The sequence below is a fragment of the Balaenoptera physalus genome (genome assembly GCF_965194825.1).
Source record: "Balaenoptera physalus genome assembly, chromosome: 3".
Lineage (NCBI taxonomy): Eukaryota > Metazoa > Chordata > Mammalia > Artiodactyla > Balaenopteridae > Balaenoptera > Balaenoptera physalus.
Genome location: NC_138890.1, coordinates 140,826,369 through 140,842,465, shown reverse-complemented (window position 1 = coordinate 140,842,465; position 16,097 = coordinate 140,826,369). Strand labels below are relative to the sequence as shown.

At 35.0% G+C, this 16,097-nt stretch overlaps 1 pseudogene across 1 annotated transcript; it reads left to right on the top strand.

The window, feature by feature from the left end:
• Positions 1–201: 201 nt before the first annotated feature.
• LOC309657910 (zinc finger CCHC domain-containing protein 17 pseudogene) lies at positions 202–6,499 on the top strand (annotated as a pseudogene). The gene has a single exon. The product of its transcript is annotated as a zinc finger CCHC domain-containing protein 17 pseudogene (transcript).
• Positions 6,500–16,097: the final 9,598 nt, after the last annotated feature.

The window sequence follows — 16,097 nt, the reverse complement described above, 5'->3', positions numbered from 1 at the left end:
TATTAGGTATATATATATCTATGTGAAATTTATATGTATATTTTTATCAAATTAAGGTGATTTTAAATTTTTAAATTTTGAGATAATTTTAGATTAATGGAAGAATTGCAAAAGTAATAGAGTTTCTGAAACTTTTCACCCAGCTTCACCTTATGTTAACATCTTATATAATCACAAGACTCTATCAAAGATAAGAAATAAACCATGGGGCTTCCCTGGTGGCGCAGTGGTTGAGAATCTGCCTGCCAATGCAGGGGACACGGGTTCGAGCCCTGGTCTGGGAAGATCCCACATGCCACGGAGCAACTAGGCTCGTGAGCCACAATTACTGAGCCTGCGCATCTGGAGCCTGTGCTCCGCAACAAGGGAGGCCGCGACAGTGAGAGGCCCACGCACCGCGATGAAGAGTGGCCCCCGCTTGCCACAACTAGAGAAAGCCCTCGCACAGAAACGAAGACCCAACACAGCCAAAAATAAATAAATAAAAATAAATAAATTTATAAAAAAAAAAAGAAATAAACCATGGTACGGTATTATTAGATAAACTACAAAATTTATTCAGATTTCACCAGATATTTCATTTATTTCTGTTTTTCTGGTTCAGGATCCAACCCAGTATCTCATATTGCAAATAGTTATCATGTTTCCCTAGTCTCCTCCAATGTGTAAGAGTTTCTCAGTCTTTCTTTGTATTTTATGGTCTTGACCCTTGTGAAGAGGATTGGTCACTATATTATAGAACATCTTTTCTTTTTTTCCTCCCCCTCCTCCCTCCCTCCCTCCCTTTCTTCCTTCCTTTCTTCCTTCTCTTTTTCTGCTTCTGGTATCAGGGTGATGCTGGCCTTGTAGAATAAGTTTGGGCTTATTTGGCTTTTTCCTCTGCAGTTTTTTGGAATAGTTTGAGAAAAAGTATTTAAATAAGTCATCACATAAATATAAATGAAAGGAAGAAACCCCTTGTGATCCAATGACAGATGCTGAAAATGCATTTAATAATCTTTAAGTTAACTAAATTTATTTAATTCCTAATTAAAACTCTTATTAACCTGGAAATAAACTCTTGATGAAACCCTAGATTCTCAACATTACATATTTTACTCAATAGTTACTTGCAGATGAATTAATGTTAGTTACAAGTTATTAAATATAAAAATTTAAATCACAAAAGTACCAGAAATATGTAGTGAGATATTTGTATAATTTGGGAAACATGATGTCAAAATTAATAACAAAAAAGTTTAAATGATTTTGACTATATGATAATTTAATTCTTTACCACCAAATATAAAGAAACAAAATACAGGTATTATCAAAGTAAGTTAACCACTACACCGAAAAAAAATGCTTGCAACATATATGGTAAGAATGTCCATTAATATAAAATGATTTCTTACAAACTAATGAACAAAAGATGAATTCAACAGCTGACTAGTAGAAATTCGTGAAAACATGTTTAACAGGAATGTAAAAGTGTCCAAATAAGTATGGAAATATGTTCAAATTAATAGAATTAATCTTCAAATTAGAGCCACATTTTTGTCCATCAGGGCATATAAGAAAACATTAATTTCAATGTATAGATTTAGTAACAGTGTAGGGAAGCCACTTTTATGCACTGAAGTGGGAATATTATTTGGTCTGACATTGAGTATATTTTGACAACTATCAAAACCTCTGAAACAACCTAACAAGTTCATTTCTAATTTCCCCCCAAGCAAACAATTGTACAAGTTTACCAAATTATATAAACAAGTACCTTTATTATAATGTCTTATTTATAATAACAAAAAGGGTGTGTGTATTGCTCTGTGAAACCACTTAAATACATATAGTATGAAGATTAGTAAAATAAACTATGTAAAATACCAGGTAACCATTAAACTATTTACTGATAGAAAGATACACAAGAAGTTAAGTGAAAATATCAGCTTATATCACTATATGCATATGTATGTGTATGTGTGTGTGTGTATATATGTATATGTATGTATATGTACATATATATATATATATATATATATATATATATAAACTCTTCTCTAAATTTAAACATCAAAACGTTAGCAGTAGTTTTCTCTGATGGTAGCATTATGAAAACTTTTCCATTTATTTTAAAGTTATTTAAAACAAGAGTTTATTTTTTAAAGTTAATTTTCTTAATTTTTACTGGTATGGTTGATTTACAATGTTGTGTTAGTTTCAGGTGTGCAGCAAAGTGAATCAGTTATACATATGCAAATATCCACTCTTTTTTTTTTTAAGATTCTTTTCCCATGTAGGCCATTACAGAGTATTGAATAGAGTTCCCTGTGCTATACAGCAGGTTATTATTAGTTATCTATTTATATATAGTAGTGTGTATATGTCAGTCCCAGTCTCCCAATTTATCCCTCCCTCCCCCCAATCCCCTCATAATCGTGTTTGTTTTCTACATCCATCACTCTACTTCTGTTTTGTAAATAAGTTCATTTGTATCCCCCCCTTTTTTTAGATTCCACATATAAGTGATATCATGTGATATTTGTCTTTCTGTGTCTAACTTACTTCACTCAGGATGACAATCTCTAGGTCTATCCATGTTGCTGCAAATGGCATTATTTTGTTCTTTTTTATGTCTGAGTAATATTCCATTGTATATATGTACTACATCTTCTTTGTCTAGTTCTCTGTTGATGGACATTTAGGTTGTTTCCATGACCTGGCTATTGTAAATAGTGCTGCAATGAACGTTGAGGTGCATGTATCTTTTTTTGAATTGTGGTTTTCTCTGGATATATGCCCAGGAGTGGGATTTCTGGGTCATATGGTACTTCTATTTTTAGTTTTTTAAGGAACGTCCATACTGTTCTCCACAGTGGCCATACCAGTTTACATTCCCACCAACAGTGTAGGAAGGTTCCCTTTTCTCCACAGCCTCTCCAGCATTTATTGTTTGTAGATTTTTGATGGTGGCCTTTCTGACCAGTGTGAGGTGATACCTCATTGTAGTTTTAATTTGTATTTCTCTAATAATTAGTGATGTTGAGAATCTTTTCACGTGCTTTGTGGCCATCTGTATGTCTTCTTTGGAGAAATGTCTATTTAGATCTTTCTCCAATTTTTGATTGGGTTATTTGTTGTTTTTGTTTTTTGATATTGAACTGCATGAGTGTTTGTATATTCTAGAGATTAATCCCTTGTTGGTTGCTTTGTTTGCAAATATTTTCTCCCATTTTGAGTGTTGTCTTTTTGTTTTGTTTATGGTTTCCTTTGCTGTACAAAAGCTTTTAAGTTTAATTACTTCCCATTTGTTTATTTTTGTTTTTATTTTCATTACTCTAGGAGGTGGATAAAAAAGCTCTTGCTGCGATTTATGTCAAAGAGTGTTCTGCCTAAGTTTTTCTCTAAGAGTTTTATAGTGTCTGGCCTTACATTTATGTCTTTAATCCACTTTGAGTTTATTTTTGTGTGTGGTGTTAGGGAGTGTTCTAATTTCATTCTTTTACATGTAGCTGTCCAGTTTTCCCAGCACCACTTCCTGATGAGACTGTCTTTTCTCCGTTGTATATTCTTGCCTCCTTTGTCATAGATTAGGTGACCATAGGTGTGTGGGTTTATCTCTGGGCTTTCTATCCTGTACCCGTGGTCTATATTTCTGTTTTTGTGCCAGTGCCATACCGTCTTGATTACTGTAGCTTTGTAGTATAGTCTGAAGTCAGGGAGCCTGATTCCTCCAGGTCCATTCTTCTTTCTCAAGATTGCTTTGGCTATTCAGGGTCTTTTGTGCTTCCATATAAAAATTGTAAATTTTTTTTTCTAATTCTGTGAAAAATGCTATTGGTAATTTGATAGGGATTGCATTGATTCTGTAGATTGCTTTGGGTAGTATAGTCATTTTCACAATATTGATTCTTCCAATCCAAGAACATGGTATATCTCTCCATCTGTTTGTGTCATCTTTGATTTCTTTCATCAGTATCTTATAGTTTTCTGGGTACAGGTGTTTTGCCTCCTTAGGTAGGTTTATTCCTAGGTATTTTATTCTTTTTGTTGAGATGGTAAATGAGATTGTTTCCTTAATTTCTCTTTCTGATCTTTTGTTGTTTATCTCCGTTTTAAATATTTTTTACTGTGGGCATAATTTTATTATACAATAAAATAACTATTTAAAAATAATTTTAATTTCTATCAACAGTTGACTAAGCCTTCTAAGCATGAGAATAATTTTTACACTATTGTTATTTTTATTGTAATGGATATATTTACAGTTGATCTCATTATTTGCTGTAGTCATATTTTATAAAAAGTGTTTGCAAACACTGAATTAATGAATACTCAGTCATTGCTCCTAGAAGAAATATGGGAGTAAGTTCCTGTGAGCTTCTGCTTGCAACATTTTCATCAAATAATCAATACATATCATTGTTTTATGTATGTTTCTATATAAAAATACCTAATTTTTTTAAACCATCTTTATTGGAGTATAATTGCTTTACAAAGGTATGTTAGTTTCTGCTTTATAACAAAGTGAGACAGCTATACATATACATATATCCCCATATCTCCTCCCTCTTGCATCTCCCTCCCACCCTCCCTATCCCACCCCTGTACGTGCTCACAAAGTACCAAGCAGATCTCCCTGTGCTATGCGGCTGCTTCCCACTAGCTATCTATTTTACATTTGGTAGTATATATTAGTCCATGCCACTCTCTCACTTCATCCCACCTTACCTTTCCCCCTCCCTGTGTCCTCAAGTCCATTCTCTACATCTGCATCTTTATCCCTGTCCTGTCCCTAATTTAATATATATTGTTATTTCATTAACATTGAACTCACTGGCTATAGAACTATAACTCATGTCTTTATGAAGCTTATTTAACACACTTATTTTCTCTGTAAGGCATATAACAGCCTTCTTGTGCTTAGGAGCACCAGACGACACTTCAGCACATGCTTGGAAGGCATTTTAAGAAGCAATATCAGGGTGTTTTGAGCAGTGCTGCAGCTGGGAGACCTGACGCTGACACCAAGACGCTTGAGTTAGCTTTAGCAGAAGAGAAATGGAGGAACCACAGAACATTAAGGATGAATTCAGGAAGACCCAAGACCATGGAGAACTTGCCTTCTCCCTACGCTATTTTCCAAGGAGAGGTTGCTATGGTGACAGACTATGGAGACTATCAAAATCCCAGGCTGTTGGGAGCAAGGTCTGGTCCATGGAGCTCACATGTCATCCTGTCACATGAATAAGCCCTCTGAGATAGTAGATGTTGGAGACAAAGTGTGGGTGAAGCTTAGTGGCTGAGAGATGAAAAATGATAGGATAAAAGTATTCTTCTCCATGAAAGTTGTCAACCAAGGGACTGGGAAGGACCTTGACCCCAACAGTGTTATCACTGAGCAAGAAGAGAGGTAGCCTTCCAGGATTACACTGGGCAGAAGATCACCCTTGAGGCTGTCCTGAACACTACCTGCAAGAAGTGTGGCTGTAAAGGCCACTTTGCAAAGGATTATTTCATGCAACCAGGTGGGACCAAGTACTCTCTGATACCTGATGAGGAAGAGGAGAAGGAAGAGGCAAAGTTAGCAGAGTTTGAAAAGCCTGACCCCATGAGAAATTCTTCTAGAAAAAGAAAGAAAAGAAAAAAAAAGAAACATATAGACAGGAAGTCATCTGACTCTGACAGCTCAGACTCTGAGAATGATACAGGCAAGAGGGCAAGGCATGCGTCAAAAGACAGCAAGGCAGCAAAGAAGAAGAAAAAGAAGACGAAGCACAAGAAGAAGTACAATGAGGGAGAGTGGAAAGAATAGAGGGGTTGGTTGAGAGAAGGAACCAGGAGGCTTGTGCCTTGAAGCCCTGGCTTCTGGAAAGACTCAGTAGTGAGAATATGGCCTCCCACACCATTGACTTCTCTCCCATGGGAGATGGCTTCCCTTCGTGACACAGACAGGTTTGGGAGATAGATATCAAAAGCATCTGCCTGAACGAGTTGTTTCCTTATCACTCCTGGTCCCTTTGCAAGTGACCCCTGCAGCTCACCCATTCATTCATCCAACTTCCTTCATTCAGCAGGAGTCCTATTACCCTCTCTAGCTGCCACTGCCAGAGCCAGATTCCTGTACAGGAGTCCAGGCTAGAGCCACAGGTACTGCTTTGGAGGTGAGTCTGGCTGTAGTTGCAGAACAGAGTGATTAGCCCTTCCCTGTTGGCCTGCCCTGGGCTGATTGGTGGGTGATCTCTGCTGCATCCAACACAGGGACAGAGGGAGACTGGCAGTAGGAGGGAGAACATGGGAAGAAGTGTTGCTCACTTTTTCCATTCCCCTTAACATGATTCTACTATGTTAGAAGTGACAGCCAGAAAACCATTGATTGCAGTGACTGAGCTTGTGTGTGACGTTCCTCCAGACCACTGAACCAGACAGCTCAAGCCAAGATCATTGCTTTATTTTCTTTTTACTACAGTGTTAGTCAGTTGGTTCCATTTTAGGTCTCTGCTTAAATTCCTGGCACACACACACAAAAAAAGTAATATCACCAACAAAAAGGACAAAAATGCAAAAAAGTTGTACTAAATAGACAATGAAAGAGATATTTGTTTACATTGCACCTAAAACGAGAAGGCAGAGTATTGTCTTGTTGACCTCAGCTGAGAATGTGATGTAGGATGCCTCAAATTTTTCACAGCTCTGTGTATGTCCACAAAGTACTACAAAAGCATCACAGGTATTGGTGTTGGGGTTTATAAGTACATTTTAGTGAGTAGGTGAATGTGCAGATATGGAATACCCAAATAATGAGAATAAGCTATACTATGAAAACTCCATGATACATCCTGTTATTCAGGTTCTTCTGGGGGCCTCAACAGCTAGCAAATTATAATCAGTGCAGTTGTTATCATATTAGTCTTACTTGTTCTAAGAGTCATAATAAGCTATCTTGTTTTTGGTATCCTTCTACTGCCCCAATCACTTTCCTAGGATTCATCATCTCTATCCTGTTACTAACACCTGGCTTTGTAGAGAATCTTATAATTTCTGGAAAAAAAATTCAAGTCTTTGCGATTGAAGCCTGGAAGTTATACTAAGCTTTCTTGTACACATGCGTACAATTGGAAGACAGTGTTAAGAATGCTTTTGAACCTCGCTTAAATTCTGAAGTGACACAGATTTTCCTTCCACTGCCCACAGCCTTCAGGATGGGGAAAAGACAAACAAAACAGTCCTTAAAGAAATTTGCTTTGAATGAGTTCCTGCTTTAGTAAGGTTTTTAGACGTGTTTTTTGAATAAAGCAATGTATATTTGCAAAAGCCTCTAATAGTTGGAAGTAGCCAAGAAAAGTTCCATGTAACACAAAGGGAATAGAACTAGGATGTACTTAAAACAGTTCATCTTCCTAAGGTGGCTCTCAGTTATAATTCCATATTGTGATATATGAAATGGAAATATTTTATTTGGTGAGAATTCATTCTTCTTTGAGGTTAATTATGAGAAGACCCCCAAATATCTTCTTTTCAAAATAATTTTTATTGTTCAGTGACTGCACTTAAGTGTAAATTAATTTGAAATACATCCTGCTTCAAGAACCATCAGATTTACTTGGCACATTTTGATCTAGTTTTGTGCCTCTCCATCATTTCTGCATCACAGCATTGAAATATCATCAGGTGTTTGTCTTAAGTTTTTCCATTCTCCTATTCTTTCTCATACGTTTGGAGTCATTTTTTTTTTTTTTTGGAGTCATTTTTATTAGTGGGATGTTAGGGTATACTCCAGAAAATGAAAGCTATTTTCACTACAAAACAAATGAATAGACAAACAGCCCTTGCAGAAAATGATATATGTATTATTTATTACACTTAGGATGCCTCCAGGATGAATATATGTGATTAGCAGAAAAATATGAAATCCAGTTCTTTGACCTTTATGAAATCGCTTTTGGATTTGCTTTAAAAATGTTCTTTATTCTTTAGTCATTAACCATGAAAGCCTTAGGAATGAGAAGGTCCTGTTATTCCTTGGACTAGAAGGGATCTGGGAGATGAGTGATAAATTATGTAGACTACCCAGGGACAGTCAATTTTTGAAATGTACTAAATAATGCCCTTGAGGAATGAATAAATTTGTGTCTTATCTGCTGAACTCGGTGTAGTTTTGTATTGGTTTCATATAGCTTTGGGAGGTGGGCAAGCTATCCCTTTTCCAATCTATAGAAGACATTAGTATCTGGTAAATGAGAAGAATAATCAGCATCTTATATAGTCATTCAAGATACTCAAACCTATTATTACTATTGGAAATTAAATGGCTAACCTAAAAAAAAGGAGTTTTATTTAATGGTATTGTAACTTTTTTAAGCCCACAGGAATACTTTTATTTAGAACATTGGTTGCTTGTTCCTTCTTGAGTGCTTGCTCAGATGAGTTGAAAAGGTTTTCCAAAGGACTGGGAACAGATCTTAATATCAGCTTCCAAGTCTTTTCTCGAATCTCTTAACAGGGTTACATACAAAGAATTAGGTATCCCTGGATCTCATTCATAGCCTTGCTTTACTTTACCAGCATTTGGGACGGGATCATATGAGATGCTGTCAACACTAGCATGACCAATATATCATTGTGGAATAGGCTTATGACCTTGGTAAGCTTTTCTTGGCAGCCCAACATTTTGAAATATCTGCCAGATTTCAGGTCTGCTGATGCTGCCAAATGTTTTCATTAGGTCACCATAGAACTCTGGTGCTGTTCTTTGTATTAAGAAGCAGAACTCACATTTGGAGTTATATACAGAAAGTTAGAGCTGGAAGTAGCCTTAGAAATTACCTAGTCTGGTCCTTATATTACCGATGAGGAAGCAGAGGTCCAGAGGAAGTGACTTGCCCAAGATCACGAAACATGTTAGTGGCAAAGCCAGCACTTAATAATCTGTTCCCTTGGGCTTCAGTTCCCTCTTACTAATGTCTGTTCCACTGTGTAAAGGTTGTTCAAGTTTGCCGAATAGATGGAAGCAAAAGTGGTGAGCAGGTGGAAATAGGCCAAGTAGTGAGGTATAACTATTCATTATTCTCATTTAGATCATGGATTTTAAATCTTTTTTTTGTTTGTTTGTTTTAGTATTTTTTTACAAGCCTTGGTTTACTTAAAGATCACTCTTCAGTAGTTTTTTCTGATTTTGTTGTTATTGAGGGACAGTGTAAATACAGCAAAATGCACAGATCTTAAGTATATATCTGAAATTTGTATAAATATATACATCCATGCATTCATCAGCCAAATCAAGATATGGAACACCCATCGCCACAGAAGGTTTCCTTGTGCCTCTTTGCAGTCAATCCACATCTTTTCCCCCACCAGAGGCCATCACTATTCTGATTTCTATCATCATAGATGTTTTTGCTTGTTTCCAGAATTCACATAAATGAAATCATACAGTATGTACTCTTTTGTTGCTGCTTTTGCTTGACAAAATATTTTGAGATTTTTCAAGTAGCAGTTGTATCAGTAGTTTTTTCCTTTTATTTTCTCCATAATATCCTTTGTGTAAATTACACCACCATTTGTTTATCCATTCTCCTGCTGATAAACATCTGTATTGTTTTCATTTTGGGCTTATTATGAATAAAGTTGCTGTGAATATTTTTGTATAGGGCTTATGACTGACATATACATTTATTGATCTTGGGAATATACCTAGGAATGGAATTGCTGAGTCATAACATAGGTGATGCTTAACTTTCTTAGACACTGCCACACAGTTTTCCAAAGTGGTTGTACCTTTTTAAACTCCCACCAACAATATATGAATGCTTCCATTGCTCCACATTTTTGCCCTAACTTGATATTGTTAGTCTTAATTTTGGAACTTCTGGTTGGTATGTAGCGAGATCTCACTGTGGTTTTGATTTGCATTTCCCTCATGACTAATGATGTTGGGTACCTTTTTATATGCTGATTGGCCATTCATTCATTTAGGTTTTTCTGTGAATGTCTATTCAAGGTTTTGCCCATTTTGAAAAATTGGGTTTGCCTTTTTTTTTTCTTTCCTACTTACAGAAGGGTGAGATTTACTGAGTGTGGGTTTGTCTTTTTGTTATTAATTTATAAGAGCTCTTTGACAAGTGTATCTATTATAAATATTTTCATCAGTGTCTAGTTTACCATTTCATTTTATTAATGATAATTTTTGATGAATAGTTTCAAGCTTGGATAAAATTAAATGTATCCTTTGTTCTTTCATGGTTACTATTACTTGTGTTCTAATGTATTTTTCTCTAAGATTTTTATATTTTTTATCTCCTATGTTTTTAAAATAAATTTTACAATATTAGCTCTTACATTAATTGCTTGACTCACTATCTGAATAGAATTCAATATTGCCACTTTCTTCTGAGCCCATGACCAGTAGAGAGAACAAAATGAAAAATTTTAGGTACAACTTCATGAATGTATAATGCATTGTAATATATTTGTTCTCTGATATATTGTATATACATCTATGCAGAAAGTCCTCTTTTCCTTACACTTCTTTCAAATAACTAAGTAACCAGTGAGAAAGGCCTATTATCCTCAGAGGTATGATTTGCTCCTCCCCATATCATGTAATGAAAGTGGCAGTCCTTATTCCTGAAGTTCTTAGAGGTCTATAATTTGATATTAAAGCTCATGTGGCCTTTCCTCTGTTCATTTCAAACTTATATTTGAATATGCTACTCTAGCTCATTTATGAAGTCTAATGGCTAGTATTTATTTTTGATAGCCGTACGTGGTGTTTCTCATTCCACATTTGCAAATGTGAATTTAATCTATTATAATTAGGCAAATTTCCCTGCTCTGTATTCAGGAGGGCACAGCAGCAAGAATGGCCTTGTGCTACTGCACAGTTTATCATCACTTCCATCTCTTTTCTGATGTCATCTAACACCTTTCTATTGACTTTATAAAGTGCAAATCAAATTGCACTATTATTTTCTGTGTCCATAATTGAACAACCAAATCTATTCCACTTGGATTACTCTCAAGTCTATGTATGAACTCACTGTGCCCAGACTACATTCTTAGACCTGCCGTCTAACCACAATAAGTATCCCATGATGCATTCTTCCAAACAACAAGCAAGCAAACCAATTACTCTTCCTTCTTACATTCCAGAGCCTCTCAACAGGATGATCTATTGTAACATCTATAACACATCTTTCTCGACTGACATATGCCTTTAGATATGCCTTAGATTTCATTGAAGTCTTTTAAAAGAAGACATGTATGGCTCCAGTCAACCTTTCCCTTTAATTTCTACTCAGTTCACTGTATATTGACAGTCATTAATAACATAATTTTCAAATGATGAAAATAAATGCTCATTATATACAACTTAGAATATAAAAAAGAAAATTTAAAATAAACATAATCCTACCCACCATTTGGAGACACCCACTGTGACTGTTTGATTGCAATTTGTTTAAATCTTTATTCTATAGGGTATTTACATTTACCTGAGAAAATTAGGAATTGGGTAAAATGAGGAAGAATTCCAGAATGAGGAAATAGAATAAAGCATACAAGAAGAAAAGCTTAGGATGTAAACAAAACAATGCCTTTTCAAATTTACTTGGAAATTAGAATGTATAAATGAAAGCTGTAGGTGATAAATTTTGCCATGTTGTTTGAGGACAGACTAAAGAGGGGTTTGAACAGCAAACAAGTCACTTCAGCCTCTACATGTTAGGGTTTAGGGAACAAAGCCAGTGGAGGGGATCAGCTGGAAGATGAGATAGTCATAGAATGGATTGAAGACATGCAGAGACTGGGGTCAATGAGACAGGAAACAGAACAATTTCAATTTCCAAGCACAGAGGTAATAAGGATTTTTGAAGTGGGAGAACGATGGAGGAGGAAAGATACAAGAGTTATTTCAGTTTACTGTTAGGGGAAGGAAGTGACGCCAAGAATTTGAATGTAGTTGTCTAGGTAGCAGAAAAAGGAAGTTAGGGAAAAAGAACATTTAAGGGGAGAATATTTAGTTTAGAAATGTGCTAGGGGAAGTGTTTGGGCTTGGTAGATGTGGCTGCAGTTCCAGCTTCATCACTTAAGAGCTGTATTGAGTACATTGGATAACCTCACCAAGTGTTTCTAAATTCACTCATCATATGTTAAAATGATGTTAATAGTACTTGTCTCAAAGAATTGTTCTGAGGATTATGACTTAGAATATATAAAAGTACTTAGTACTTTTGGGTATGAGGTGCAGTGGAATATTAGATAGTCGAGTAGATAGTTTTCTCTGTATTATTGGCATTTTACAAGAGGTCAGAACTGAGGTACAGGCAGTTCAATGAGCTGTTATTGTCCTATGCTTACATTATTTCACTCTGTTGGGCATTGAATTTCTCCCAACTTTAGCTATTGCAGATAAATTAAAGTGAATATCTTTGTATACATAGTATTTTCCTTCTCTTAATTTAACTTCTCATTTTCCTCAGTACTTACTAGAGGGAAAAAAACCCAAATGGCAGAGTATCTGGTCAAATTTATGGGGTTTCATTTCCTGAAAAATTAACATTTGATTTTCTTACACATTCCAGAATTGTGCGTAGGCTCTCACTATACTAGTTAGATGAAAAGCTGAAATCCTAAATGTTCATCTTCCAACTTTTTCCAGCCTGTGGTTTGTCTTTGGATCAGCAATAATTGCTGGGACAGCTATAATGGCTTCATTAATTTTTGTTTGTGTTCTGTGTTCTTTATGCAGTGATGGAAGAAACGCATCTCCTGTGTCAAAATCTAAATGTGCTTGTCTGAACTGAACAACTGCATTTGATATAAACATTCCTGATCGAAAAAGCAAAATGCACTAATGCATTTCCGCATAATCATCAGGGCAACAAAACTGACATTTAGCCGAAACCATTATACCAGTTTCAAAATCAGGAATATTTATATTTAAATTTATTTTTTAAGCTGCATTGTCAACAATTTTTGTATTATCAGATGTCAAAAATTTGCATTTTTCAATACTACATACATATTCACAACTGATAGCTAATCCAAAGAGCCAGTTAATTGTGCTTTATTAAATTGTAATTTCTAAAGGATAGTTAACATCTTAGAGATACTTTTTGAAGAATTTGTTCAGTCACTGTTGTATATGTATTTCAAATTACCTCTGCTTTCAACCTTATGTCCCATATTCCGGTTTTAAGACAACATTTCTAGTTTATGTCTTCACAGTTAAATCTGTCAGGGTTCTGGCATATATAAAATGCTTCATGAAGTTTGGTGGCATCTTTAGGCTAAGCCATGCCAGTCTACTCTATATTGTTCCACTTTAATAAATGTGCTGCCAGAGCTTGCTGAGTTGATTTTTAAAACATTTCGATGGCATGAACCAAATCTCCTCCTTCTAACTTTCTGCATCTTGTGCTCTGCATGGAGTGGGTTTCAGTTGAGGATGATAATGATGATAGTGGTGAATAATTTCACATTTATTAAAGTAGTATTTTATAAAGCACTCTATGAAAGTACTTTATTAATCTTATCTCCATAAGAACCTTAAGATGTTAGTACTATCATCTCTGCATTAGAGTTGAGAAAACAGAATTAAAGGAGTTAAAGAGCTTCCTCAACATCACCTATTTAGTAAGTGGTAGAGCTCAGACTAGAGCAAGGTCTGTGGTTCCAAACCCCTCTGAATAAACAACTTACTTTATTGTTTATCATAATATACTATATTATACCTATACTCAATTAACTGAATAGACATCATAAATATTCATGTATCATAAACATCATAAATATAATATACATACTATATGTATCATAAATATATTAACCGAAAACTAAGCTGTCCTCCAACAATCTACAAAAGATTAAAGCTTCCTGTAGAGTTCTGTTGCTTCTAGAAAACATTTTCATGCTCAGAGGCTAAGCAATAACATAACTTTGAGGACTTTTATAACATTCATTGTCAATTTCTTAGTCCATTATAATTGCTTTATATTTGAACAGTGGGTTAATTAAACACACACATTTATGTATACATGCCTCACAATGTCTTTTAACCTTGTCTTTGTAAAATTGAGTACATTTTAATTTGAAATTACAATTAACCCTTGAACAACATGGGTTTGAATTGCATGGGTTCACTTATACATAGATTTTTTTCAGTAAGTACCTACTACTGTACTACACAATCTGCACTTGGTTGAATCCATGGATGCACAGTCATGAATATGGAGGGCTGACTGTAGAGTTATTGGCAGATTTTCAGCTGTTGGGTGGATGGGCACACCTAACCCCTGCATTATTCAAGGATCAACTGTACATATTGTCCAGAATTTTATTAAAATATACAATAGTTATCAAAAATGTGATATTGTTAAAAAAATAAGTATTTGGTGTTATTTTCTCAGTGTTTATCAATTGTTTATTTTCAGACTTACAATAAAACTCTGTTCAAAATATATCCCTTGGGAACCTTCTAACTGCCTTATTATGTACTCCTTAAACTTAGAGCTTTCCTCTAGGTCTGTTAATATTTTCATTGTTCACAGCCTTACAAAATTTTAACTAGGATGTAACTGCTTTGCATATGGCCTAATCATTACAGTGTTCCCACCATAGACTACGGGAATTTAGGATCTGTTAAAGGGTTATTGAATGAGCCCCTCCTGTTAGAGTATTTATGACCCCAGCAGGTTAAACTGTGTCCCATTTCTGAGACATCAAAGAAGATTACAGAAATTAATTTTGTTATAAATCTATGAGAGTTTGCAGATGTGCTCTTCAATATCTATTTTCTGAATTGAATGACATGTTACTTAGTTATTTTTAAAGATTAACCTTAAGATTAGCAATTAGATATCAAAATTATTCTAGAAGTATACGTAAAACATATTGTACCTATACATCAGGATTTGACTATACTCACTTTTAAAGTCAACAAGCACTGCCTCTTGGACATATATACACTACCAAACATAAAATAGGTAGCTAGTGGGAAGCAGCCGCATAGCACAGGGAGATCAGCTCAGTACTTTGTGACCACCTGGAGGGATGGGAGGGAGGGAGACACAAGAGGGAAGAGATATGGGGACATATGTATATGTATAACTGATTCACTTTGTTATAAAGCAGAAACTAACACACCATTGTAAAGCAATTATACTCCAATAAAGATGTTAAAAAAACAAACAAACAAAAAAACACTGCCTCAGTAGACTAACCCAGTTTATATCTGTTTGGGTAAAAATTATGTATTTAAGTTTGGCAAATTTCTCTAAAATTATTCTGCATAAGTCATATGTTTATATGGACTTAAGCAGATTTTTATTTAAAGTATTTAATATTCCCCAACTCAAAGAGAAAACCGCAAGCCCATTAATATTTTTCAATGCAACTTTTGGGTCTTTTATTTGATCTCTATTTTGTATCATTGGAATGAATTGTATCAAGTGTTTCTTCCTTCTCCAGTCATCTTAGATTTATATAAAAAGGTGCTAGAAGACTTAAATTACAAATTGCAAATGTTTTCATGAACAACTCTTAGTTTTGTGGAGGTGGGTATATAATGGTAGTCTGAAAATTTTAGAGTAAGTTTTAGCTACTTCCCTACCACTCCCTCCCTGGTTTAAATAAAGTAAGTTTTAGACAAAAATCTGCAACATATACAGAAATTTATTAAGCTCACAGTTATTAGTAAGCAAGCAAAAAATAGTTTATACACCTTATTCCACAAGTTTGATGAAATCCTTGATTTCTGTCCTTTTGGAGCTCTGCCTACCATCTTGCATGACAGATTATTTGAGGGAGACACAATTGAGTTCTGACACTGAGAGCAAAAGTGCCCTGATACTGGTATGCTGAGAATAAAAGTTTAAAGGTGATGGCTTTCTCTATAAATAATGCACTAACCATATTTCACATTGGAACAAAGATTCACAAAATTTCATTTTTGTAAAAATATAATCAAATTTAAAACTTCATGTAGAATTTGGAGAAAGGAATTTTTAACACATAACCCCAATAATTTTCTTTACTTCCTCCTAATCCAAGCTTTTGTGATGTCTGTAAATTACACATAAATGTCTCATCATAGTATGGTGAGATATATATATATATAT